The 25,901-nt window shown below is 36.5% G+C and overlaps 1 pseudogene; it reads right to left on the bottom strand.

The window, feature by feature from the left end:
* Positions 1 to 17,779: 17,779 nt before the first annotated feature.
* On the bottom strand, positions 17,780 to 25,313 carry LOC120122755 (annotated as a pseudogene).
* Between the last annotated feature and the right edge of the window lie 588 nt (positions 25,314 to 25,901).

Genomic DNA, 25,901 nt, shown 5'->3' with positions numbered 1-25,901 from the left:
ATAACTAAAAATTTCAAAATATTTTAATTATTTCAGTTGGTGATCGAATGAATTGAACTTTATTTTATTTGATTAATAATTTTTAAAAGAAATTTAATTCGATTAACAATTAAAATATCGATTAATTCAATTTTAACATATTCAACTCAGTCGATGACCAAATTAACCATTTAACACCCCTACTCAAAAAATGTAACCCTAGTCCTTAGATCAACCAAAATGCAACAACTATAAAGCTAAAGCAACGGTCCAGTGCAGGATAAGGTTATATATATATTTTTTGACGGGGTCTCTATCTTTGGTTCAAATTTAAAGCAATTAGACACGTTGGTATGCATTCACCTCTCGAACTCCAACGTCTACATTTCTTTACCGGCTATTATTACCCTTCATTTTCATGTTAAATGATTAGGTTAACTGTATTAGATGTCTTTAAAAATAAGTTTAAAATATTTTTCAATTAAAGTATAATTTTAATTAAGTTTATTTATTAGTCTAATTGTCAGAATTAATGTTTACTTTAATTTAAAATGATTTTTTTGGTAAAATATACTAATGAACATGAGATCGTGTTAAAAATATTTCCGGTCAATGAAATTTTAAACATCATAAAACTTATCAATTTGTTTTAAAATGATTATTTTATATAATAAAATAATGATAAGTTTTGATGAGTTTAAGGATCATTTTATAGTAGTTTGATATGTTTAATGATTTTATAAGCACTCTGTTTTCTCTCGTTTGCCTATATTTGTTGTTTTCGTTATAATTTTGGGGGAAAAATGGAAGTTATTGACGTGGTTTAGAGTCATTAATGAGTAGTTATCTGTTTTGGTAGGTGTTGAGGTTTCTGTGTCGAAGTAGAAAAATTGCCTATGTTTGTTGTCTTTTTAAAGTTTGGAGATTACATTATTAGTGTCTTGGAGTTCGTTTTTGTTGCCGATCGTCTAGTTCGAAGGTGGGGGCTGCGTCATTTGACTCGTTCTCGTCCGATAGAGTGATCATATTTGTTCTGGTTATAGTCGATTGTTAAATTTAGATGTGTCAGGATTGGAGAAGAAGAAGAGGAACGGCGAGGAAATATCGAAGGTGATTTGGGAAATGAAGATCGAGGGTTAGGGATTGAAGACAACAATTGGGAATTTAATCATGTGAGAGGCACAAGGTTACTTACATTATCAGAAGAGAAGGGTGAGCAGCAAGAAAGTCTGAAGGAGCAACCCAATACTGAAGGCCCAATACCTGGGAAAGAAAAGAAAGAGAGGAATCATTCAGTTATATAGTTTGGACAGCTGGCAAGGAATTATTGGCATTGTAACTAAATAATTAACAGAACAGAATGTAAAAAATCCTTATGCAATGAATGATGAATTTTCTTCTCTATCAGCTCTCTCTCGTCTAAATTCTTCTCCTAAATCTCATATTTTCTCTCAATCTATAATAATTGGTAATCAGAGCTTCTATTCAGGCAAAAATTTCTAGTGGGCATGCCAAAGAAGAACCAATCTATGGCGGAAACTGATTTATCTGAGATCCAAAAACAGATTGAAGACCTAGCTGCATTGGTGAAAAAGGGGCAAGATGAAACTAATCCACCTAAATGGTGGGAGACTCAAGAGGATAAAATCACTGCATTGGAGTCCAGAATGGCTACTAATCAGGGTTATGTAGAGGAACTATTAAAGATTCTGACAGGCAGGAATGGGGAGCAGGAGTATTCTACTGATGATCAGGTACAATCTCCTGATACTTCTAAAAATAAGGACAAAAATCCTATTTTAGTGACTGTGGTGAATGACAAGTCTAGATTTACTTATAAACCGGATGAACCTGGGATATTAAAGACTAAACCTGATGCTTGTTTAGCTCTTAAGAATAGTTTTAGGCCTGAAAATCAAGTGGGTGAAAACAGTGATTCTAGACCTAATCTATTGGGACTGGAAATTGAAAAAAGGGGGCCAGGGGGTCATTTAACAGTTCAGGAACTATGAGGCACAGACCTAAGATAGAGCTACTATTTTTTTAATGGGGTTAATCCTAGGGGATGGTTTCAAAAATGCTTGAAATATTTCTCTATTTGTAGTGTTTCTGCTGAGCAAAGAGTAGATGTAGCTACTATGTATTTGACAGGCAAAGTAGAAATATGGTTTGATGGATATATAATGCAAAAACATCATGTAACATGGCATGAATTTGAAGCTGATATCTGTCACAGATTCAGTGATAGATCTTTTTGTGATATTATGGAAGAATTTACTAAATTGACTCAAAAGCGGTCAGTGGAAGATTATCAGGAAAAATTTGAGGAGTTACAGCCCTATATGTTGTTGCAGAATCCTACTTTAACTGAGGAGTTCTTTGTATCACTTTTTATTAGTGGTCTAAGAGATGATATTAAGCATAGGGTCAAGGCTTTAGATCCTAAAAACTTGTTTGAAGCATGTAAACAGGCTAAGCTTTATGAACTTTCTGTGGAATTTGAAAATAAAAGATTAAGGCCTTCTTTTAAGAGCCCACCCTACCCAAACCCCATATCTATGTCTAAGACTCCTGCTCTGCCAGTGCCTACAAAGCCTACCTCATCACCAAATCCAAAACAAAATCTTATGGATTATAGAAGATAAAATAATCTTTGTTTCAAATGTGGTGAGAAATATTTGCCAGGCCATCAGTGTAAAAACAGGCAGTTAAATATGATGACTGAAGAAAATGACACTTCTCCTTTGGAAGTTAGTCCTACTGATACAGAACAACTACATCAGCCAGAAGATGAAAACTTAGAAATTTCTATGAATGCCATAACCGGTTGTATTGGCCATAATACTTTGAGAATTCATGGTACTATTCAGGGAAAACCCTTGAATATCTTAATTGATAGTGGCAGTACACATAGTTTTTTAACCCCTAAATGGGCTGATGCTGGTATACAGATTACTACCCCTAATCCTCTGGCTATCACTGTGGCTAATGGCCAGAAATTATTCAGTTCTGCTAGGTGCAACAAGGTCGAATGGCAAATGCAGGGCCATACTTTTTTACATGATTTTATGCTGCTCAAATTGGGAGGAAGTGACATGGTGCTGGGAGTTGATTGGATGAAGTTATTCAGTCCAATATTAATAGACTTCAACAACATGACCTTAAGCTTTGACCATCAAGGGGATCAAATTTGTATTAAAGGTCAACAGCCCTCTAATGAACTACTGCAAATTTCTGGGGCTACACTACTTAAAATGTCTGTATGAGATTCAAATATTTTGGGCCATGTTGTCTTATTGAATATAGAAGGAAATTCTACTAGTATTCCTACTGAAATTCAACATTTGTTAGAACAGTACAGATCAATTTTTGATGAACCTAAAGGGCTACCTCCTCAGAGATCTCATGACCATGTTATTCCACTCAAATCTAATGATATTCCTGTTAATTTAAGGCCTTACAGATTTCCTTACAATCAAAAGGCTGAAGTGGAAAAATAGATAGCTACTATGTTGTCCTCTTCTGTTATTCAGCCTAGTAAGAGCCCATTTGCATCTCCCTGCCTTCTTATTAAAAAGAAGGATGGCACTTGGAGATTTTGTGTGGATTACAGAGAACTAAATAGTCTGACCATCAAAGATAAGTTTCCTATTCCTATAGCGGAAGATTTATTGGATGAATTGCATGGGGCAGTCTACTTTTCAAAAATTGATTTGAGGTCAGGTTATTGGCAGATCAGAATTAAACTTGAAGATATTTACAAGACAGCCTTTAGAACTCATCAAGGTCATTATGAGTTCAAGGTAATGCCTTTTGGTCTTACTAATGCTCCTGCTACATTTCAGGCTCTTATGAATGAATTATTCAATTCTTTCCTTAGAAAATTTGTTCTAGTTTTCTTTGATGATATTTTGGTATACAACAGCAGTATGCAAGATCACATTAAACACTTACAGCTGGTTTTGGAAGTTTTAAAGGGGAATCAATTATTTGCAAAATTGTCCAAGTGTTTCTTTGGACTGACTCAGGTGGAGTATCTTGGCCATATTATTTCTGCTGCAGGGGTATCTACTGACCCTAGCAAGGTGGAGGCTATGCATAATTGGCCTAAGCCTAAAACTCTTAAATCTCTAAGAGGATTTCTAAGCCTAACTGGATATTACAAGAGATTTATCAGAAATTATGGTATTATTAGCAGACCCTTGACACAGTTGTTGAAAAAAGATGGATTTCAGTGGACTGTTACTGCTTATAAAGCTTTTGAAGATCTTAAAATAGTCATGTGTTCTGCTCCAGTTTTGGCCTTACCTGATTTTTCTAGAGGAGTAGGAGTTGTTCTTTCACAAGAAGGGAGACCTATTGCTTATTTGAGTCAAACTCTAAGTCCTAAGAATTCAACATTATCTATCTATGAAAGATAATACCTTGATATTCTTTTGGCTGTTTCAAAATGGAGACATTATTTGGAGAGTAAACCTTTTATTATTAAGACTGGTCATGAGCCTCTAAAATTTCTTTTAGAATAGAAGTTGACTACCACCATTCAAAAGAAAGGGTTAACAAAGCTATTGGGATTGGATTATACTATATAGTACAGAAAAGGAAAGTTGAATGTTGTTGCTGATGCCTTATCTAGAAGATGGGAGGATCAGGCTGAATGCTTTGCTTTGGGAGCTACTATTTTGGTACCTACTTGGGTTCAAGAGGTGGAAGAGAGTTATCAGGGTGATACTTTAGCTCAGTATTGTATTTCAACTCTTATTATTAATCCTACAGCTGATAGTAAATGGAAGTATTCTAAGGTTGTCCTTAGATACAATGGTAGGGTTTATATTGGAGCTCATGGCAGTCTTAGATTGAAGGTTATTAAGACCTTATATGACTCTCCTCAAGGAGGACATTCAGGAGCCCAAGCTACATATTATAGGATTAGGTCATATTTTTATTGGCCAAATCTTAAATCTATGATTGTTACTTATGTGAAAAGTTGTGAAATTTGCCAGCAGATTAAGGTTGAACATGTAGCAAAGCCTGGTTTGTTACAGCCCCTTCCTGTTCCTAATCAGGCTTGGGAAATAATTACTATGGATTTCATTGAAGGTCTACCTACTTCCTTTAAGAAAAACTGTATTTTGGTCATTGTGGATAAGTTTACCAAGTACAATCATTTTTTGTCTTTAGCTCACCCTTATTCTGCAACAGAGGTGGCTAAGCTATACCTAGACAATGTGTATAAGCTACATGGCCAGCCTAAGATGGCCATTTCTGACAGAGACAAGACCTTCACAAGTATTTTTTGGAGAGAATTAATGAAACAGCTTGGAACAAAGACACTTTTCAGTACTACTTATGTAATAACCTCAATATCGGGTTAGTGACTAAATTGTAAAGTCTCAGAATTTGGTGGTTAAAATAAAATGAATGAATAGTATAAAGATTTACATGTAAATTATTGTGTATGATGGAATTGAAAGGAATAAGGAATGGAAGGACAATATAGTAATTGCAAGGAAAAATAATTAAAGAAAGGATAAGTATATATATAAAAGGATACACGTGGGTGGAAGGGAAGAAAACACCCAAGGCTTCCAGAGTTCTCTTCTTCTTCTTTCTTCCTTGTGTGTGTGAACCAAAGCAAAGGTAAGATTTCTGATTATTGAGTTTCTTGTTAAATTTAAGATTGGTTTTCGATTATTAGATGATAACTAAGCTTAAGGAAAGCTTAAGTTATCTTAACATCAAAAGATGATGGAGTTATGAGAGATTTAATATTTGAAGTTCTTAAATAAAATCTTAGAATAGAGTTCATAACTAGAATTGAAAGTTAAATTTGACTTGTCATCAATCTAGTTAAGATATACGAAGTGTTAAAAGTAGAATTTAAACATGTTGAATTATTGATGTAATTCTTGAATTACATATGAAAGATAGGATTTGGAGGTTTAAGATGAAATAAATGAGTATAAATTGGTTTAAGGATGTGTACTAGAGTTAAGAATGAAAAAGGGGATTAAACATGAAGGATTTAATCCAAAATGAATGAATTTTCGGGTTCAAAAAGAGGATTCTGGGCAGAGTGCATCGATGCATATTCATAATGCATCGATTCATCAAGGTTAAAACCCAGAAATTGTTTGAAGGTGTATCGACGCACAGGTAGTGCATCGATGTACTCTTTTAAAATAAAAACATTGAATGCAATTAGTGCATCGATGCATAAGGCATGCATCGATGCATCCTATTAATAATAAAACATCGAATGCATTTTATGCACCGATGCACAAGTAGTGCATCGATGCATACATTCACTAAAAGAGGAAATTGACATTTATCTTAATCTAAAGAGTGAACCATTAGAGTATATTAGCTATAATACTGATATAGATCCATGTGTGATTATGTAGATACTAAAAGTAAGCTTATTCCGAAATGATCAAATGATTATAATCGAATCAAAGAAAAGCTAAGGTGAGTGTATACTATATGTATAGTATAATGGAATAAGACTTGTGATAAGTCTAATCCCTATATTGATTTTCATAGTACAATAGTTGTGAACATGCATACATGATAATTATTGTAATACATGCATAAGGCATATATATGTTCATATGATTGGATAAATGATGTATATATATGAATAGATTCAAATACACATGTGATATGATATGTGATATGAGAACATGACATGAAGTAAATGACATGAGCTACATGATCACAAGAGAAATGACATGAGCACATGAACATATGAAATATAAGAATAATGGCCATAGTATACGATATGAGAGCTATAGGTGTAATTGGCATGCCAAGAGTCGAGGGTATAATAGTCCTTCGGGACATAGTCCTTCGGGATGTAGTGGTCCTACGGGACATATATGACAGTCCTTCAGGATGAATACTGAGCTAAGGTTCGGTGCCCCATGAGGGAATTGATATGAGCTGTGGTGACAGCATTAGTGCACAACCTCAATGTACTCACATACCTCTATTCTCAATAATATATATGGGCAATTGAAATACAAAGTAAAGTGAAAGTGGTACAAGAAGGTAAGTTTCGTACATGCATGATATGATTATATATGTTATTGTGTAATAGATACATGCATATTGAAATGTCATGAAGGAAATGGTAAGAATTCATATTCATGAAGATATTGTTGCATATTCATTTATTATCTCACTAAGTCTATGACTTAGCGTGTAAGTGATTTACACGTAGGTACCAAGAAATAAGAAGATTCAGAATAGAAGTGGCTCGGACAGCAACATTACTAAGAAATCAGATCAGAAGTAATTGACAAAGTAGGTATTTTGTTGTGTATAAAGTGTTGGTATGTAATAAGTGGTTAATTACGAATGCTCTGATCAATTTTGTATTAAGTGGTCTCTTTTATGTAAATTAAAGTATTTTGTTTTAATGAAAGTTTTAAATTCCCGGGATTTTTCTTTAAGAATCAAAGTTTGAAAAGTCAATGTGACATCTCGGACTTATATTCGGGTCGAATATGAGTTAGGGGTGTTACATTTAATGGTATCAGAGCTACGATTTAGTCGATTCTCGACATAAACCGGAGTCTAGAGTGTCTGATAATATATACATACCAACAAAATAGTGGAAACTTCTGATCTGGTGGAATAGTAAGTATGTTGTTTTGCTAATAGAACTATATGATTGTATTTTTATAGATGTCCGGATGAGGTAGTTCTAGGAATGAAGTGGGAGATGATAGACCCGCTGAAAGTAGTAATTCACCTACCCTGACCAGGCAGAGTGAAGAACAGACATCCTCTGGAATGCCTGTAAATGATCAAGATATATTATTTAGAACGTTAGACGCGGTATTGACGCGTTTCCAACCTCCTGTTACTTCAACTCCAAAAATGAATGTTGCGAAAGAGTTGAAGTGATTAGGAACTCCAGAGTTTATAGGGAAAGCCGATGAAGGTCCTGTTACTGCAGACCTTTGGCTTAATGACGTGAAGGTCATGCTTACGGGACTTCATTGTTCCGATGCTGAGAAGCTGGATGGAGTAATTTCCTTGTTGAGAGGACAAGCAAGGATCTGGTGGACCAATGTTACATTGAGGATGTCTAACACCCAAGTAACTTGGTCATTGTTTTTAGAAGAATTCAAGCATAAGTACATCGGAGATCAATTTGTTCATCAAATGAAGCAAGAGTTCATAAATCTGAAGCAATGGCATCACACTGTATATGAGTACGAGTGTCAATTCAATCAGTTGAGCCACTTTGCTGTCGAGCTAGTTCCTACGGAGAAGGATACTTGTGAACGGTTTGTAGAGGGGTTACGTCCTCTGTTGAAGGAAATGTTAATTGTCTTGAATTTATCCTCGTTTCAAGAGGTAGTCAATCGTTTCAAGGCTCTGGAAAGAGCTCAGAACGAGAGGTTTGAAAATTCGAGAGCTCAGACAGTCAAAAGAACGGGTGCTTCTTCGAGTTCTGTACCATCAAAAAGAAGCAGAGATGCTGGTTTTCGACCCCAAGTTAGATCAGAGTCAGTGACATCCTCCGCTAGAGGATCAAATCAGATGAGAGGTAGACAAACTCAGTCAGTGGGATATGGAGCGGGGAGATCTAATCAGAGTCAAGCCAGACAATACCCACATTGTGGAAAGAATCATTCAGGGATATGCCAGATTATTTTTGGAGTCTGCTTTAGATGTGGGGACGTTGGGCATTTTGTTCGGGATTGTCCAATATTAACTAGGGAATCTATACAGCCAGAGAGATCTATCTCTGCAGGCCAGAGAGGAAGAGGTAGAGGCAGTGGAAGAAGCCAATCGGAATCCTATGCTCAACAGGAGATACACTCCACTGCTCGAGTGTACAACCTCAAGACCAATGAGGATTATGATGACCCAGATATTATAACATGTACCTTTCTATTGTTTGACAAAGGTGTTATTGTATTGATTGATACGGGGTCTACATATTCATAAATTACTAGTAAGTTAGTGAAAGAATTGAACATTCCGTTAGAAACTACTAGTAATAAGGTGATAGTGACGAACCCATTAGGGCACAGTGCTCGAGTAAATATGGTGAGCTGAGGGTGTCCCATACGGATTCAGGGAATTGAATTCCCTGCTAATCTGATGAAATTACCTTTCGACGAATTTGAAGTGATACTGGGAATGGATTGGTTATATCGTTATTACGCTAATGTCGATTGTAGATTGAAAAGAGTAACGCTGAGAAGTCCAAAAGGGGTAGATGTGGTGGTATTTAGTGAAGGATGGAATCTATTGGCAAATGTAATTTCAGTAATGTCGACGAAGAAGTTATTGCTACAAGGATGTCAAGGGTTCATTACTAATGTGCTGGATGTTAGAACCAAAGAGAAAGGGATTGAAGGAATTCCTATTATCAGAGAATTTCCCGATGTATTTCCTGCAGAGTTGATAGGTTTACCTCCGGACAGAGAGGTAGAATTCCAGATTGAGATAATACCGGGAACAACGTCCATTGCAATGGCACCAAACAGGATGGCTCCAAAAGAGTTACAAGAATTAAAGATTCAATTACAGGAGTTACTAGACAAAGGGTTTATTAGACCAAGTGTATCACCTTGGGGAGATCCAGTTCTATTTGTTAAAAAGAAAGATGGATCAATGTGTCTTTGTATCGATTACAAACAGCTCAATAAAGTGACCATCAAGAACAAGTATCCACTTCCCCGAATTGACAATTTATTTGATCAATTAAAGGAAGCTTCAGTGTTCTCAAAAGTTGATCTACGTTCGGGTTATCATCAATTAAAGATTCAAGAGAAATACATTTCAAAAATGACATTTAGAATAATATATGGTCACTATGAGTTTATCGTGATGCCGTTTGGAGTTATGAATGCACCAGCTGCTTTTATGGATCTAATGAACAGGATATTCCAACCTTATTTGGATCAGTTAGCTGTGGTGTTTATTGATGATATTTTAATATATTCAAAGTCAGAAGAAGAGCATAGTTCACACTTACAGATTGTTTTACAGATTTTACGAGACAAGAAGCTTTATGCTAAATTTTCTAAATGTGAATTTTGGTTGAATGAAGTGACATTCCTTGGACATGTAATTTCTGCAGAAGGAGTTCAAGTGGATCCCCATAAGATTAAAGCTATTCTGGAGTGGGAAGTTCCTAAGAATGTATCAGAAGTTAGAAGTTTTCTGGGGTTACCTGGTTATTATCGAATGTTCGTTAAAAACATTTCGATCATAGCATTACCCCTAACTAAACTGTTGAAAAAGGAAGTAAAATTTGTTTGGACTCAAGAATGTCAAGAGTGTTTTGAAAAGTTAAAGAAGATTCTTACAGAAGCTCCAGTGTTAGTTCAACCTGAGTCTGACAAGAACTTTATAGTGTATAGTGATGTATCTCATAGTGGTTTGGGATGCGTATTAATGCAAGAAGGCAAGGTGGTGGCCTATGCTTCGAGACAACTAAAACCGCACGAGAAAAATTATCCAACACACGACCTAGAGATGGCAGCAGTAGTGTTTGCTTTAAAGATCTGGCATCACTACTTGTATGGTGAAAAGTGCTACTTGTATACGGATCACAAGAGCTTAAAATACTTGATGAATCAGAAAGAGTTGAATTTAAGTCAAAGAAGATGGGTGGAATTTCTCAAGGATTATGATGTTGTGATTGATTTCCATCCCGGAAAGGCAAATGTGGTAGCTGATGCCTTGAGTAGAAAGACGTTTGCAGTTTTGCGAGCTCTTGATGCTAGATTATCGTTAAGAGAAAATGGTGCAATCTGTGCAGAACTGACTGTCAAGCCAGCATGGCTAGATTGAATTAAAGAATTGCAAGCTAAAGATGGAAAGTGTTTAAAGAAGATACAACAGATAAAGAATAGAGAGAGTACGTATTATTAGATTAAATCTTATGAGAACTTGTATTATCGAGAAAGATTGGTAATTCCGGATGATGATGAATTAAAGAATGATTTGTTAACGGAAGCTCATTGTAGTCCATTGACAATGTATCTGGGAGGGAAAAAATGTATATGGATCTCAAGAGTCAATATTGGTGACCGGGAATGAAGAAAGACATTACAAAATTTGTATCAAAGTGTTTGACTTGTCAACAAGTCAAAGCTGAGCATCAGGTTCCGTCAGGATTGTTACAACCAATTTCAATTCCTCAATGGAAATGGGAAAACATAACGATGGATTTTGTGACGGGGTTGCCTTTAACTCCGAACAAAAAGGATTCAATCTGGGTGATCATAGATAGATTGACTAAGTCATCCCATTTTATTCCGGTACGAACTGATTTCTCCATGGATAAGTATGAGGAACTGTGTATTAGAGAGATTATACGTTTGCATGGTGTACCTATTTTCATAGTTTCTGATCGAGATCCTAGATTCACATCACGGTTTTGGAAGTCATTACATGGAGCATTGGGAACTCAGTTGAACTTCAGTACATCATTTCATCCTCAAACCGATGGTCAATCCGAGCGAACTATTCAAATTCTGGAGGATATGCTAAGAGCTTGTGTCATTGAATTCAAAGGATCGTGGGAAAGATATTTGCCACTTGTTGAATTTGCGTACAATAATAGTTATCAGTAAAGTATCAAAATGGCTCCCTATGAAGCTCTATACGGAAGAAGATGTCGTACGCCCTTGAACTGGTATGAACTTAAGGATCAAGACGTTATTGGTCCTGAGTTGATTCAGAATATGGAAGAAAAAGTTCAAGTAATTCAGAATAATCTTAAAGCTGCAGCTGATAGACAGAAATCGTATGTTGATTTAAAAAGGAAAGAGATTGAATTTCAAGTCGGAGATAAAGTGTTCTTGAAAGTGTCTCCGTGGAAGAAAATATTGAGGTTTGGACAGAAAGGAAAGTTGAGTCCTTGGTTCATTGGACCTTACGAGATTACTAAGAGAGTAGGACCAGTAGAATATCAGCTAATTTTGCCACCTGAAATAGAAAAGATACACAATGTCTTTCATGTCTCAATGCTTAGGAAATATCGATCTGATCTATCCCACATTGTAACTACTGAAGAAATTGAAGTTCGACCAGATTTAACTTATGAGGAAGAACCTGTTTAAATATTAGCTCATGAAGTCAAGCAACTAAGGAACAAGACTATTCCATTGGTTAAAGTCTTGTGGAGAAATCACAAAGTAGAGGAAGCAACATGGGAACGTGAAGAGGACATAAGGATTAAGTACCCCTATCTCTTTGCATAATAAAAATTCGAGGATGAATTTTCTTAAAGGGAAGAGTTGTAACATCATCAATATCGGGTTAGTGACTAAATTGTAAAGTCTCAGAATTTGGTGGTTAAAATAAAATGAATGAATAGTATAAAGATTTACATGTAAATTATTATGTATGATGGAATTGAAAGGAATAAGGAATGGAAGGACAATAGAGTAATTGCAAGGAAAAATAATTAAAGAAATGATAAGTATATATATATATAAGGATACACATGGGTGGAAGGGAATAAAACACCCAAGGCTTCCAGAGTTCTCTTCTTCTTCTTTCTTCCTTGTGTGTGTGAACCAAAGCAAAGGTAAGATTTCTGATTATTAAGTTTCTTGTTAAATTTAAGATTGGTTTTCGATTATTAGATGATAACTAAGCTTAAGGAAAACTTAAGTTATCTTAACATCAAAAGATGATGGAGTTATGAGAGATTTAAGATTTCAAGTTCTTAAATAAAATCTTGGAATAGAGTTCATAACTAGAATTGAAAGTTAAATTTTACTTGTCATCAATCTAGTTAAGATATACGAAGTGTTAAAAGTAGAATTCAAACATGTTGAATTATTGATGTAATTCTTGAATTACATATGAAGGATAGGATTTAGAGGTTTAAGATGAAATAAATGAGTATAAATTGGTTTAAGGATGTGTACTAGAGTTAAGAATGAAAACGGGGATTAAACATGAAGGATTTAATCCAAAATGAATGAATTTTCGGGTTCAAAAAGAGGATTATGGGCAGAGTGCATCGATGTATATTCATAGTGCATCGATTCATCAAGGTTAAAATCCAGAAATTGTTTGAAGGTGTATCGATGCACAGGTAGTGCATCGATGCACTCTTTTAAAATAAAAACATCGAATGCAATTAGTGATGTATCCCATTAATAATAAAACATCGAATGTATTTTATGCACCGATGCACAAGTAGTGCATCGATGCATACCTTCATTAAAAGAGGAAATTGGCATTTATCTTAATCTAAAAAGTGAACCATTAGAGTATATTAGCTATAATACTGATATAGATCCATGTGTGATTATGTAGATACTAAAAGTAAGCTTATTTCGGAACGATCAAAGGATTAGAATTGAATCAAAGCAAAGCTAAGGTGAGTGCATACTATACGTATAGTATAATGGAATAAGACTTGTGATAAGTCTAATCCCTATATTGATTTTCATAGTACAATAGTTGTGAACATGCATACATGATAATTATTGTAACACATGCATAAGGCATATATATGTTCATGTGATTGGATAAATGATGTATATATATGAATAGATTCAAATACACATGTGATATGATATGTGATATGAGAACATGACATGAAGTAAGTGACATGAGCTACATGATCACAAGAGAAATGACATGAGCACATGAACATATGAAATATAAGAATAATGCCCATAGTATACGATATGAGAGCTATAGGTGTAATTGGCATGCCAAGAGTCGAGGGTATAATAGTCCTTTGGGATATAGTGGTCCTACGGGACATATATGACAGTTCTTCGGGACGAATACTGAACTAAGGTTTGGTGCCCCATGAGGGAATTGATACGAGTTATGGTGACAGCATTAGTGCACAACCTCAATGTACTCACATACCTCTATTCTCAATAATATACATGGGCAATTGAAATACAAAGTAAAGTGAAAGTGGTACAAGAAGGTAAGTTTCGTACATGCATGATATGATTATATATGTTATTGTGTAATAGATACATGCATATTGAAATGTCATGAAGGAAATGGTAAGAATGCATATTCATAAAGATATTGTTGCATATTCATTTATTGCCTCACTAAGTCTATGACTTAGCGTGTAAGTGATTTACACGTAGGTACCAAGAAATAAGAAGATTCAGAATAGAAGTGGCACAGATAGCAACATTACTAAGAAATCAGATCAGATGTAATTGACAAAGTAGGTATTTTGTTGTGTATAAAGTGTTGGTATGTAATAAGTGGTTAATTACGAATGCTCTGATCGATTTTGTATTAAGTGGTCTCTTTTATGTAAATTAAAGTATTTTGTTTTAATGAAAGTTTTAAATTCCCGGGATTTTTCTTTAAGAATCAAAGTTTGAAAAGTCAATGTGACATCTCGGACTTGTATTCGGGTCGAATATGAGTTAGGGGTGTTATAGCTTACCATCCAGAAACAGATGGTCAAACAGAGAGTGTCAACCAATGTTTAGAGCAGTATTTGAGAGGCCTTTGCTTTTATCAACCTAAGCAATGGGCTAAGTGGCTACCATATGCAGAATGGTGGTACAATACCACTTATCATACTGCTCTAAAGTTAACACCTTTTCAGGAATTATATGGGTACAAACCACCTATTATGGTTTGGCGTACTGAGTCTACACAAACTATATCAGAAATTATGAACAATAGATAAGCTGCAAGGCAATTGCTAAAGAATCAGTTACAGATAGCAAGCAATAGAATGAAGCAGCAAGAAGATAAAAATAGAACTAAAAGAACCTTTGAGATTGGGGATTTAGTTTACCTGAAATTGTAGCCCTACAGACAAACATCAATTGCCCTGCGAAAAAACTTGAAGTTAGCAGTAAATTTTTTTGGACCCTATCGTGTTCTGGAAAAAATAGGAACGATAGCTTATCGACTGGACTTACCCGATTCCTCTCGATTGCATCCGGTTTTCCATGTCAGTTTACTGAAGAAATTCATCGGCGATTCTTCTATTGTTGCTTCTGACCCTCCTACAATAGATGAAGAATGAGAGTTACAAATTAAACCATTAAAAATTATGGCCAGAAGAATTGTAAACAGAAACAATAAACCTGTTACTCAACTTTTGGTTCGCTGGGAGAATCTCGCTGCTGAAAACAATACTTGGGAGGACTACTCGTCTCTGAAGGGATAATTTTCAGCGTTCGATCCTTGGGGACAAGGCTCGTCTCGAGGGGTGGGTATTGTCAGGATTGGAGAAGAATAAGAGGAACGACGAGGAAATATCGAAGGTGATTTGGGAAATAAAGATCAAGGGTTAGGGATTGAAGACAACAATTGGGAATTTAATCATGTGAGAGGCATGGGGTTACTTACATTATTAGAAGAGAAGGGTGAGCAGCAGGCCGAGCAGCAGGAAAGTCTGAAGGAGCAGCCCAATACTGAAGGCCCAATACCTGGGAAAGAAAAGAAAGAGAAGAATCATTCAGTTATATAGTTTGGACAACTGGCAAGGAATTATTGGCATTGTAACTAAATAATTAACAGAACAAAATGTAAAAAATCCTTATGCAATGAATGATGAATTTTCTTCTCTATCAGCTCTCTCTCGTCTAAATTCTTCTCCTAAATCTCATCTTTTCTCTCAATCTATAACAAGATGCCGCGGGTTAATCTATTTTGTGGTTTGAACTCTGATTGCTGGTGCTGAATTGTCTTGTTTTAATCTTTCAATAGGTTTGTATCTTAATGAATAAATTGTGGTTATCGTTCTTGGTTTCGTCATTGTGTCAACTCTTTCGGATGTTCCAAGTGTTGTGTTGAAGGTTTAGCTTCGAGGGCAATGATTTATGAAGGTGTGATTTGGGTATGATGAAGGAGATAGTTCGGATGTAGTTGCCCTTAATGTTGTATACTGTTGGGAAAGTTGCCTGTAATTCAATTGAGTTTGGTTATCAAACGTGGCTTCACTTTTTGAATCTCGAACAAGAAATTTGATGGAGTTTCCATTGAAATGCGTATTGGTTGTTTGCAATGAGGACATACCAGATTTGAGATGCTCACCTCCAAAGGCTGATCAATTGGAACTCTACGTAGACGGGGTAGCCTAAGAGGAAGCGGCGAGCTGTGGGGGAGTTCTTAGAACAGAAACGGGGGCTGTTTTGCTTTCTTTTCGAGACCTGCACTGTGCTTAGGGTCAGACAATTTATTACTATGGTTTTGGTGAACTCTTCTTGCCCATTGGTTTGTCTTTAGATTTTGGTTGTGTTGATTGGGTCTTGATAGATTTACATTGGTTTTTCGCAGTAGTTAGATGTGTTGTTAGTATGGTTCTGCTTTGCACCTTGTTGGCTTTCGTTTTTTCAGGAATTTTGTTCGTAGGGCAGTGGTCATTTTTGCTAGTTTTATTTTTTCAGTAGATGGGGGAGTAATTAGTTAGGATAATGTTTTACAACCTTGGTGTTTTTCGTTTCTAGTAGTAGGTTGTAAGGGAGTGATCGATTTGGTTGGGTGTAACTTTGATCCGTGTTGATCTTATTGGGTTCTATTTTTTGTATTATCGGGTAGAATGTACTCTTTTCCTCCATCTAAGGTTAGAGATGTTTTTAATGAGTCATTCTATTTTGGTTTGGCTTTATGATATTTATATAAAAATTTATTTGCCTAGAAAAAAAAAACTAACTTAATATATGATACAGTACGGCGTGAATTAAATATTGAGCTTATAATTTTATTTTGTATAGTGATATGTATGGTGATACACCATACACACCTTGGAGGTATGTTCAGCACTTAGATACTCAATTAACGATGACTTACTACATACACATCGGTAGTAGTAGTAGTAGAATTTACCCAAGGATGAGTAAATGTAAATACTAGTAAGATGAGGTTTATGACACGGTTGTGGTGTAACACGTGAATCTATATGGTTGGACTATTTACATGACTTATTATGAAACACATTGCTTAATGATTCATGCTAGAGTGTTACTTATAGATTTATGCCATAAACTATTCAGTTGTGGTTTGTATTTTTTTTTCCCAGATTTATCTACTTCAAGTCATATAGTAAAGTAGCTTTGCACAACTAAATTCAGTAAAGTTAAACCTTCGAGATTTTTTTGGGCATGTTGATATGTTTTGCGTTCAAGTATAGGTAATAGGATTTTCGAGGAATTTTAACGCAACTATTTGCCAAGTAAAATACCTTATTTCATTTCGAGCGTATGTAATTGTAAGATCCTTTTTGGTATTTGGTCTACAAACCCATTTTTAAATACTTGATTTGGTTTTTTCTCTCAAACTTCTTTGAAATAATTAAAGTTTTGGAATAATTAAAAATTAAAAAATATTAATTATTTAATATATTAATCACTTCGATAGTTGAATATGACATTCTTGACCCATCAATAATTTGAGTAAGGTATAGAGTATTACAAAATTGACACTTCAAACTCACTCTGATATTTAAATTAAATGTATATTTACTGATCAGTTATGATTTAAGGATACTTTTTTTATATAAAAAAATCCTTTATTATGATAGTATATTTTTTTAGCTTTCAAATATTGCTTTTCAGAGTGACCCTACTTTTAGGCCTTATGTTAATATCCAACTAATTTTATCCTTTAGTAGGCTTTTTAACTTGTTAGTATTATTTTGTTATTTTTTATATATATAATGGTATATTTTTGCATTTACAAATTTAAAAGTAGCTTTTTTAAGAATTGAGTAAATATCGTAATCGATGAGTTCTATTAATTTATGTACAATTACTCTATGCCATTCAAATACAAAATTAATCGACAATTATAAACATAATACCCTAGAAACGAATGATGTCTACAAAATCAATACCTCAATGCAAAAAAACAAAAACAAAAACTCTCTTGTTTCCAGATTCCATCCGTCTTGGGTGCTCGCTGCCATCTTCGCTGCTCGAAAATTCCTGGCTTGATATCGCCGACTGCTTAAACTTCTTCATGTCTGCCTCTTACGAACCGTTGTTGTAATATGAGCTCGCGAACTAGCTGTTGCTTTCCTTTATCCCCACCTTCAGATCATCCAGGGACGTGTCTCCTTGCAGGGCACGCACTATCTGCTTTCAACGATGATATTCCATGAGAAATACTGAAAAAAAAATGTAACATTATATGATTAAAGGTTAAACTATGAAAACTTGTTTGGAGATCATTGAAAACCTGGCTCATTTTTGGTCCCTTTTTGGCCGAGTGTCTAACGCTGGCTGAAGCACAGGTCACCATTCGTTGCATCACAATATGATCGTAGTTACCCTCCAAGAGTGGATCAACGAGCTGGACATGGTTGCCGGTCTCTAATGCACGATCCAAAAGTGGTCGAGCCTGTTTATAAAATCCTTCATTAGAAGTTCTTTTTGGCAATTAATGGAGCAAATTTAAACTCAAATGGAAGACTAAGTTAGATAAGAGGCTACAAACCCAATCTACTAAAGTATCTTCCATTGTGTTATCAACGGGAGGTTTCCCAGTTATAAGTTCTAAAAGCATAATCCCAAATGAGTAAACATCGGATTTCTCTGTCAACTTGCCACTTGAGGCATACTCTGGAGCCAAGTACCTATGTTACACCCAAAATCATTAGATGAATTCGAATTTCAATTTACTAACTATGAGAAATAGATCTTTCACTTTTGTTCGTGGAATCCGAATGCCTTACTCGAATGTTCCCATCACACGAGTCGAAACATGTGTGTTGCTGTCAATGGACAACCTAGCCAACCCAAAATTAGCCACCTATAGGAAATAGGAACTTGGTATCATTACTTTCAAAGGTGTATTAAAAAAACCAATTTTGAAAGACGATACCACAGCTTCAAAGTTGTTATCAAGAAGAATATTTGCTGCTTTGATATCGCGATGAAAAATGCGGGGTTGGCCTGCGTGTATGGTTCAACAGAGAAATGAGAAGCATAGAGAGAAATGTAGTCTCAAAGAAAGGGGGAAAGTGAGATATCCTTACAATCTTCATGGAGATAAGCAAGCCCTTTAGAAGAACCTAATGCAATACGGTGTCTAGAGGCAAAATCCATGACTGGAACACCCTTTCCTGCAATATGCAGTTTCAATGTTTTCAGGATTGCATAAATCATATAGAAAACCATAAGATGCCAACATCTTCTCCCTAAACTGGATGAATAATGAAGAAAGGAATCAAATTTTACCATGGAGATGATATTCCAACGTATTGTTCGGAACGAATTCGTAGATCAACATCCGTTGCGCACCGGCAACACAATATCCCACAAGTGATACAAGGTGACGATGATGGACTCGGCTAATTATTTCGACTTCAGCCTGGAATTCTCTTTCTCCTTGTCCACTACCAGTTTTTAAGCTCTTGATTGCAACCTCTTTTCCATATGGTAGCACACCGTGGTGAACGTATCCAAACCCACCTTGGCCATTCAGATTTGATTGAGAAAATCCATTTGTCGCAATTGACAGCTCCTCATAAGTGAAATTGTTCTTATTTAATCCAAGAGGTGTTGAAATTAAAAGCAAGCAACCACCAAGTCAAAAAGGGGTGGCCAAAATTGATTTCAACAGTGGGTGGCAATGGTTTTCAACAAGTTTGGCTGGAAATTAATGCACCGATTTCGGTGCTATTTTTTAAATAGGAAATGGGAATATTGCAACTTTAGTCATTGCATTTTCTAGGGTATTTACAAGATAATTCCCTAAGCTTCAACTATAAATACCCTAGCCCATTTAGCTTCATAATCATCCCAAAATCCCAAATCATTTCTTTCTCCCAATACTAGAGAGCTTTCTTGTGAGTATTGAGTGTTTTGTAAACACCTATAAATTTTCTCTCTTAGTAAAAGATCTGCAGCAGTCCGGAGACGTAGGCACAATTGGATGAACTCCGTTATCAATTTCGGGTATTATTTTTCCGCTTTTATTTCGCATTCTTATTAATCTGGTTATAGGGAAATTACTCGTACTTGTTTATTTCCCAAAAACTGGTAATCAGAGCTTTTGGTTGTGAATTTTGTCAATTTTTTCGAGGTTACTATTCACATGAATAGTGAATTTCGTGAATAGTGAAAAAAATTTGTCGACGAAATGAGCTTGTCGACGGAGGTGTTCTAATACACGGTGGTTCACAAGAATTGTCAGAAACGATCCAAACGAAGCCAGATTTGAGTGGGAGCGATAGCTGCAGACGAAGGGAATGTGAAAATTGAGAAGTTCGATGGTGCGAACTTTGGCTTTTGGAAGATGCAGATTGAAGATTTTCTGTACCAAAAAAATCTATATCAACCTCTCTCAGGAAAACAACCAGAGGGCATGAAGAATGAAGACTGGGATCTTCTCGACATACGAGCCCTCAGAGTTATCCGATTGACGTTATCCCGCAATGTTGCTTTCAACATAGCAAAGGAAAAGACCACGAAGGGTCTTATGGCGGCTCTCTCCAGTATGTATGAGAAGCCATCCGCCTCAAACAAAGTTCATTTGATGAGGCGATTATTCAATTTGCGGATGGCGGAAGGGGCATCAGTGGCTCAACACCTAAATGAACTCAACACAATCACAACCCAGTTGAGTTCAGTAGAAATTAAATTCGATGATGAAGTTCGAGCTTTAATTCTCTTATCATCTCTACCAGTCACTTGGAATGCTATTGTTATAGCAGTCAGCAGCTCGTCGGGAAACAACAAATTAAAATTCGACGATGTTCGGGATCTCGTATTGAGCGAAGAAATTCGACGAAGAGAATCGGGTGAAGCATCAACCTCCTCAGCTTTGCACACGGAGTCTACAGGGAGAACTTCAAAGAAATTCAAATCGTGGCAGATCAAAATCCAGAAGGGGCAAATCAAGAATAGGAAAGAAAGATTTTACCTGTTATAATTGTGGCAAGAAGGGTCACTTTAAAAGAGATTATCGAGCATTGAAAAAAGATACCGGTGCACAGGAATCTGCCAACGTGACAGAGGAGACATGTGATGCCATGATTCTAAGCGTCAACAGTCCGATTGAATCATGGATCTTGGATTCAGGAGCATTTTTCAACTCCACCCCATGCCGAGAAATCATGGAGAACTATGTCAGTGGTGATTTTGAGAAGGTTCATCTAGCTGATGATGAAACCTTGAAGATCGTCGGAAAAGGAGACATCCGACTAAAGATGCCAAACCAGACCACCTAGAAGCTGAAAGGAGTGAGACATATTCCTGGCCTCAAAATAAATTTGATTTCTGTAGGACACCTTGATGGAGAATGATATAGCACAACCTTTTCAGGCTGTGAATGGAAGATTACCAAAGGAGCACTCGTCATTGCTCGTGGTAAGAATACTGGTACTCTTTATGTAACCTCAAATTTAGATAATATCATTGCAGCAGCAGATGCTGATGGAAAATCAAACCTATGGCACCAAAGGCTTGGCCATATGAGCGAGAAAGGGATGAAGACGCTTTTGTTAAAAGGGAAGCTGCCAGATCTAAAGAATGTAGATGTCGGACTATGCGAGGATTGCATCTTTGGCAAACAAAAGAAAGTCAGCTTTGCAAAGATTGGTAAGACACCCAAGGCTGAAAAGTTAGAGTTGGTTCATACTGATGTATGCGGACCATCTCCAGTTCCATCTCTTGCAGACTCATTATATTATGTCACCTTCATCGATGATTCAACAAGGAAGGTGTGGGTTTATTTTCTGAAGAAGAAATCAGAAGTCTTTGATACCTTCAGAAAATGGAAGGTCATGGTGGAAAATGAGACTGGTTTAAAAGTCAAGCGGTCGAGGTCTGACAATGGAGGAGAGTACAGAAATAGGAGATTCAGATTCAACAAGGAAGGTGTGGGTTTATTTTCTGAAGAAGAAATCAGAAGTCTTTGATACCTTCAGAAAATGGAAGGTCATGGTGGAAAATGAGACTGGTTTAAAAGTCAAGCGGTCGAGGTCTGACAATGGGATCAAGATGGAGACAACAGTTCCCATGACACCGCAGCAGAATGGCGTAGCAGAGCGCATGTACAGAACTCTGAATGAACGTGCCAGAAGCATGAGGAAACATGTCGGATTGCCCAAATTTCTATAGGCTGAAGCTATCAACACTGCAACTTACCTGATCAATTGTGGGCCCTCAATTCCTTTGGATTGCAGAATACCAGAGGAAGTTTGGAGCAAGAAAGAAATAAACCTTTCACACTTAAGAGTGTTTGGTTGTATTACTTATGTACACATAGATTCTACTGAAAGAAGTAAACTTGATGTCAAGTCCAACAAATGTGTCTTTGTTGGTTATGGTGGTGATGAGTTCGGTTATCGATTTTGAGAATAAGAAAATCGGAAGATCATCAGAAGCAGAGATGTCATTTTCAATGAGAATGTGATGTACAAAGACAGGGCAACCATAGAATCAAGTAGCTCCAATACCAAAAATGAAACAAAGGAATTCTGGAAATGATATTCAGATCAATCTTGAAACAGTTTAAGAAGAACCAGGCGCACCAGAACTGAGACGCTCATCAAGAATTCCTAAACCAACCCAGCGTTATTCACCTTCTTTGCACTACTTGTTGCTGACTGACAATGGTGAACCAGAGTGCTATGATGAAGCAATGCAAGTGGAGGATTCAGTCAAGTGAGAGTCTTCCATGAAAGATGAGCTGGACTCGCTTATGTCAAATCAGACATGGGAATTAGCTGAATTACCACCAGGCAAGAAAGCGCTCCACAACAAGTGGATTTACAGGATCAAAGAAGAGCACGATGGGAGCAAACGCTACAAAGCAAGATTGGTTGTCAAAGGCTTTCAGCAAAAAGAAGGTATTGACTACAATGAAATTTTCTCTCCAGTTGTAAAACTGTCTATAATCAGACTGGTGTTGAAAATTGTAGCTACAGAGAATTTACATCTTGAGCAGTTAGATGTAAAGACAGCTTTCCTTCATGGTGATTTGGAGGAAGAAATCTATATGAGGCAGCCAGAAGGCTTCATAAAGGCAGACAAGAAAAATATGGTATGCAGGTTGAAGAAGAGCTTGTATGGTTTAAAACAAGCTCCTAGACAGTGGTACAAGAAGTTCGACAACTTCATGGGTAGCAATGGTTTTACCAGATGCCAAGCAGATCATTGTTGCTACATCAAGAGGTTCGACAATAGCTTCATTATTTTATTGTTGTACGTTGATGACATGCTCGTTGCAGGCTCAGACATGCAAGAGATTAAAAACTTGAAGCAAAAATTGTCGAAGCAGTTTGCTATGAAGGATCTGGGCGCTGCAAAGCAGATTCTTGGGATGAGGATTAAGAGAGACACAAAGTCAGGGACTTTGATGTTATCACAGGCTGAGTACATCAACAAAGTACTCTCCAGGTTCAACATACAAGATGCTAAACCAGTAAATACACCTTTAGGTGTTCATTTTAGACTTTCCAAAGAACAGTCACCAAAGACGGAGGAAGAACGTGCATACATGGTGAAGGTGTCGTATGCCTCATCAATTGGAAGTCTAATGTATGCCATGGTTTGTACTAGACCAGATATTGCTCATGTAGTGGGAGCTGTTAGCAGGTACATGAATAATCCGGGCAAGGTACACTGGGAAGTAGTCAAATGGATCCTCAGCTATCTACGGGGTACCACAAACAAAGCACTTTGTTTCAAAGGTGGAGATACGATATTCACAGGCTATGTAGATGCTGACTTAGCCGGAAATGTTGACATCAGAAGGAGCACTACAGGGTATGTCTATACTCTAGGAGGAACCACAGTGAGTTGGGTTTCTCAACTACAGAAGATAGTTGCTCTCTCCACAACTGAAGCAGAATATGTCGTTGTTACAGAAGCCAGCAAGGAGATGGTTTAGCTCCAAAGTTTCTTGGAAGAGTGAGGCAAGAAACAAGAAAACAATGTCTTTTATTGCGATAGTCAAAGTGCTATCCATCTAGCGAAGAATCTGTCTTTTCATTCCAGGACGAAGCACATACAACTGTGATATCATTTTATACGGTCTCTTCTGGAAGATGGGATTTTGAAACTTGAAAAGATTAGTAGAGCTCAAAATCCGGTAGACATGTTAACAAAGACGGTGACTATAGACAAACTGAAGTTGTGTTCAGCTTCAGTTGGCATGCTAGAATAACGAGACCAGAAATGCTGCTGCATCGATCGAGGTGTGAAGACAGATTAAAATCAGTCTTCAAGTGGGAGATTGTTGAAATTAAAAGCAAGCAGCCACCAAGTCAAAAAGGGGAGAGGCCAAAATTGATTTCAACAGGGGGTGGCAATGGTTTTCAACAAGTTTGGCTGGGAATTAATGCATCGATTTCGGTGTTATTTTAAAAAAATAGAAAATGGGAATATTGTAACTTTAGTCATTGCATTTTTATGGTATTTACAAGATTAGTCTCTAAGCTTCAACTATAAATACCCTAGCCCATTTAGCTTCATAATCATCCCAAAATCTCAAATCATTTCTTTCTCCCAATACTAGAGAGCTTTCTTGTGAGTATTGAGTGTTTTGTAAACACCTGTAAATTTTCTCTCTTAGTAAAAGATCTACAGCAGTCCGTAGACGTAGGCACAATTGGCTAAACTCCGTTATCAATTTCAAGTATTATTTTTCCGCTTTTATTTCGCATTCTCACTAATCTAGTTATAGGGAAATTACTCGTACTTGTTTATTTCCCAACAATAGGAATAACTGGAGGAGGAGGTGGCATGGCATGGGGGTAAGGGCCTGAGAAATTGTTGCTTGTTTCACCACTATAAATTGGTCCTTGAATTTGGGACGATGGATTCCACCCATAGCCACCGCCACCACCAGTCAATGGGTTTTGGGATGAGGAACCCCATCTGCTTCGACGGCTACTATCACCAGTAGGTGGATGTAGTCTGATAGCATGCTCTGGACCTCAAAAACCATTGCCCAAGGGAGAAGGATTGTCTGAGTTAATATCATGTGGATAACCACTAGCTGCGAAAACCATAGAATATAATTCATTCATAAGCCATAACAAATTTTTTTATAAGTTCTCAACTCGTAAAGTTGATCTATATTCATTGGATTTATAAGGAAAATGTATAGAGGAATTTGCCCTTCTTCGTGAAAATGGAGAACTTTGTTGCAAGCATTAGTAAAATTCCAAGATTTTTTTCTCTCCAAAGATTTATCAATGAAGAAAACAAAGGATTCCCAGGAAACAAAGGCATTTCTTCATTTGGGAAGGAAGGTATTATAGGTTTATCACCTTGAGGTTCAAATTGTGGATTATTCTGGCGTTTCTTCTTCTTTGGAAGAACACATTTGGCTACAAAAAAGATAGCAACAACAACCAATAATCCAGCACCTGCAGCTACTCCTATAATCATTTTCCCATCGGTCGACTCGATCTTACTGGATGAATTTTTTGATGGTGATGCATTACCGCCATTTTTACAAGGAGGTGAGGGAGAGTTTTTTTCGCTACTTCTATGACCATGTGGAGGAGGAGGAGGAGGGTGATATTGATTTTCATATTGATATGGCGGTTACCGTGGTGACCTATGTTGTGTTGATTTAGAGTTGTCTATGTATGAATTTGAAGGTGGTTGGGAGCTATTTTTACGTGGTGGGGAATTTTGAGGTGAAGAAGATGGTGCCATTTTGCCTTAGCTTTGCCAAAGTCTGATCCAAGAAGAGCAAGATTGCCACGAACCCTTTCTGATAAACCCTGAAGGGTACGAGGAACCCTCTCTGATAAATCCTAAAGGGTACAAAGAACCCTCTCTTCATTTTATTGGCTCAAGGAAAAGCATTTGAAGAACCCTGAACAAAATATCAAGGTTAAACAAGCAAGCAAAATTTTTTTTTAAGACCATATATTTTACACATGCAAATGCCAGGAAAAAGGAGTCTCATGAAGAACCTTTGATAACCGTCGTTTTGCTATCAAAATAATTTCTTATTTTTTAATAAAT

This window comes from Hibiscus syriacus, unplaced genomic scaffold, assembly GCF_006381635.1.
Source record: "Hibiscus syriacus cultivar Baekdansim isolate YM2019G1 unplaced genomic scaffold, ASM638163v2 tig00110387_pilon, whole genome shotgun sequence".
Classification (NCBI taxonomy): domain Eukaryota; kingdom Viridiplantae; phylum Streptophyta; class Magnoliopsida; order Malvales; family Malvaceae; genus Hibiscus; species Hibiscus syriacus.
This window is presented reverse-complemented; position numbering and strand designations above follow the sequence as displayed.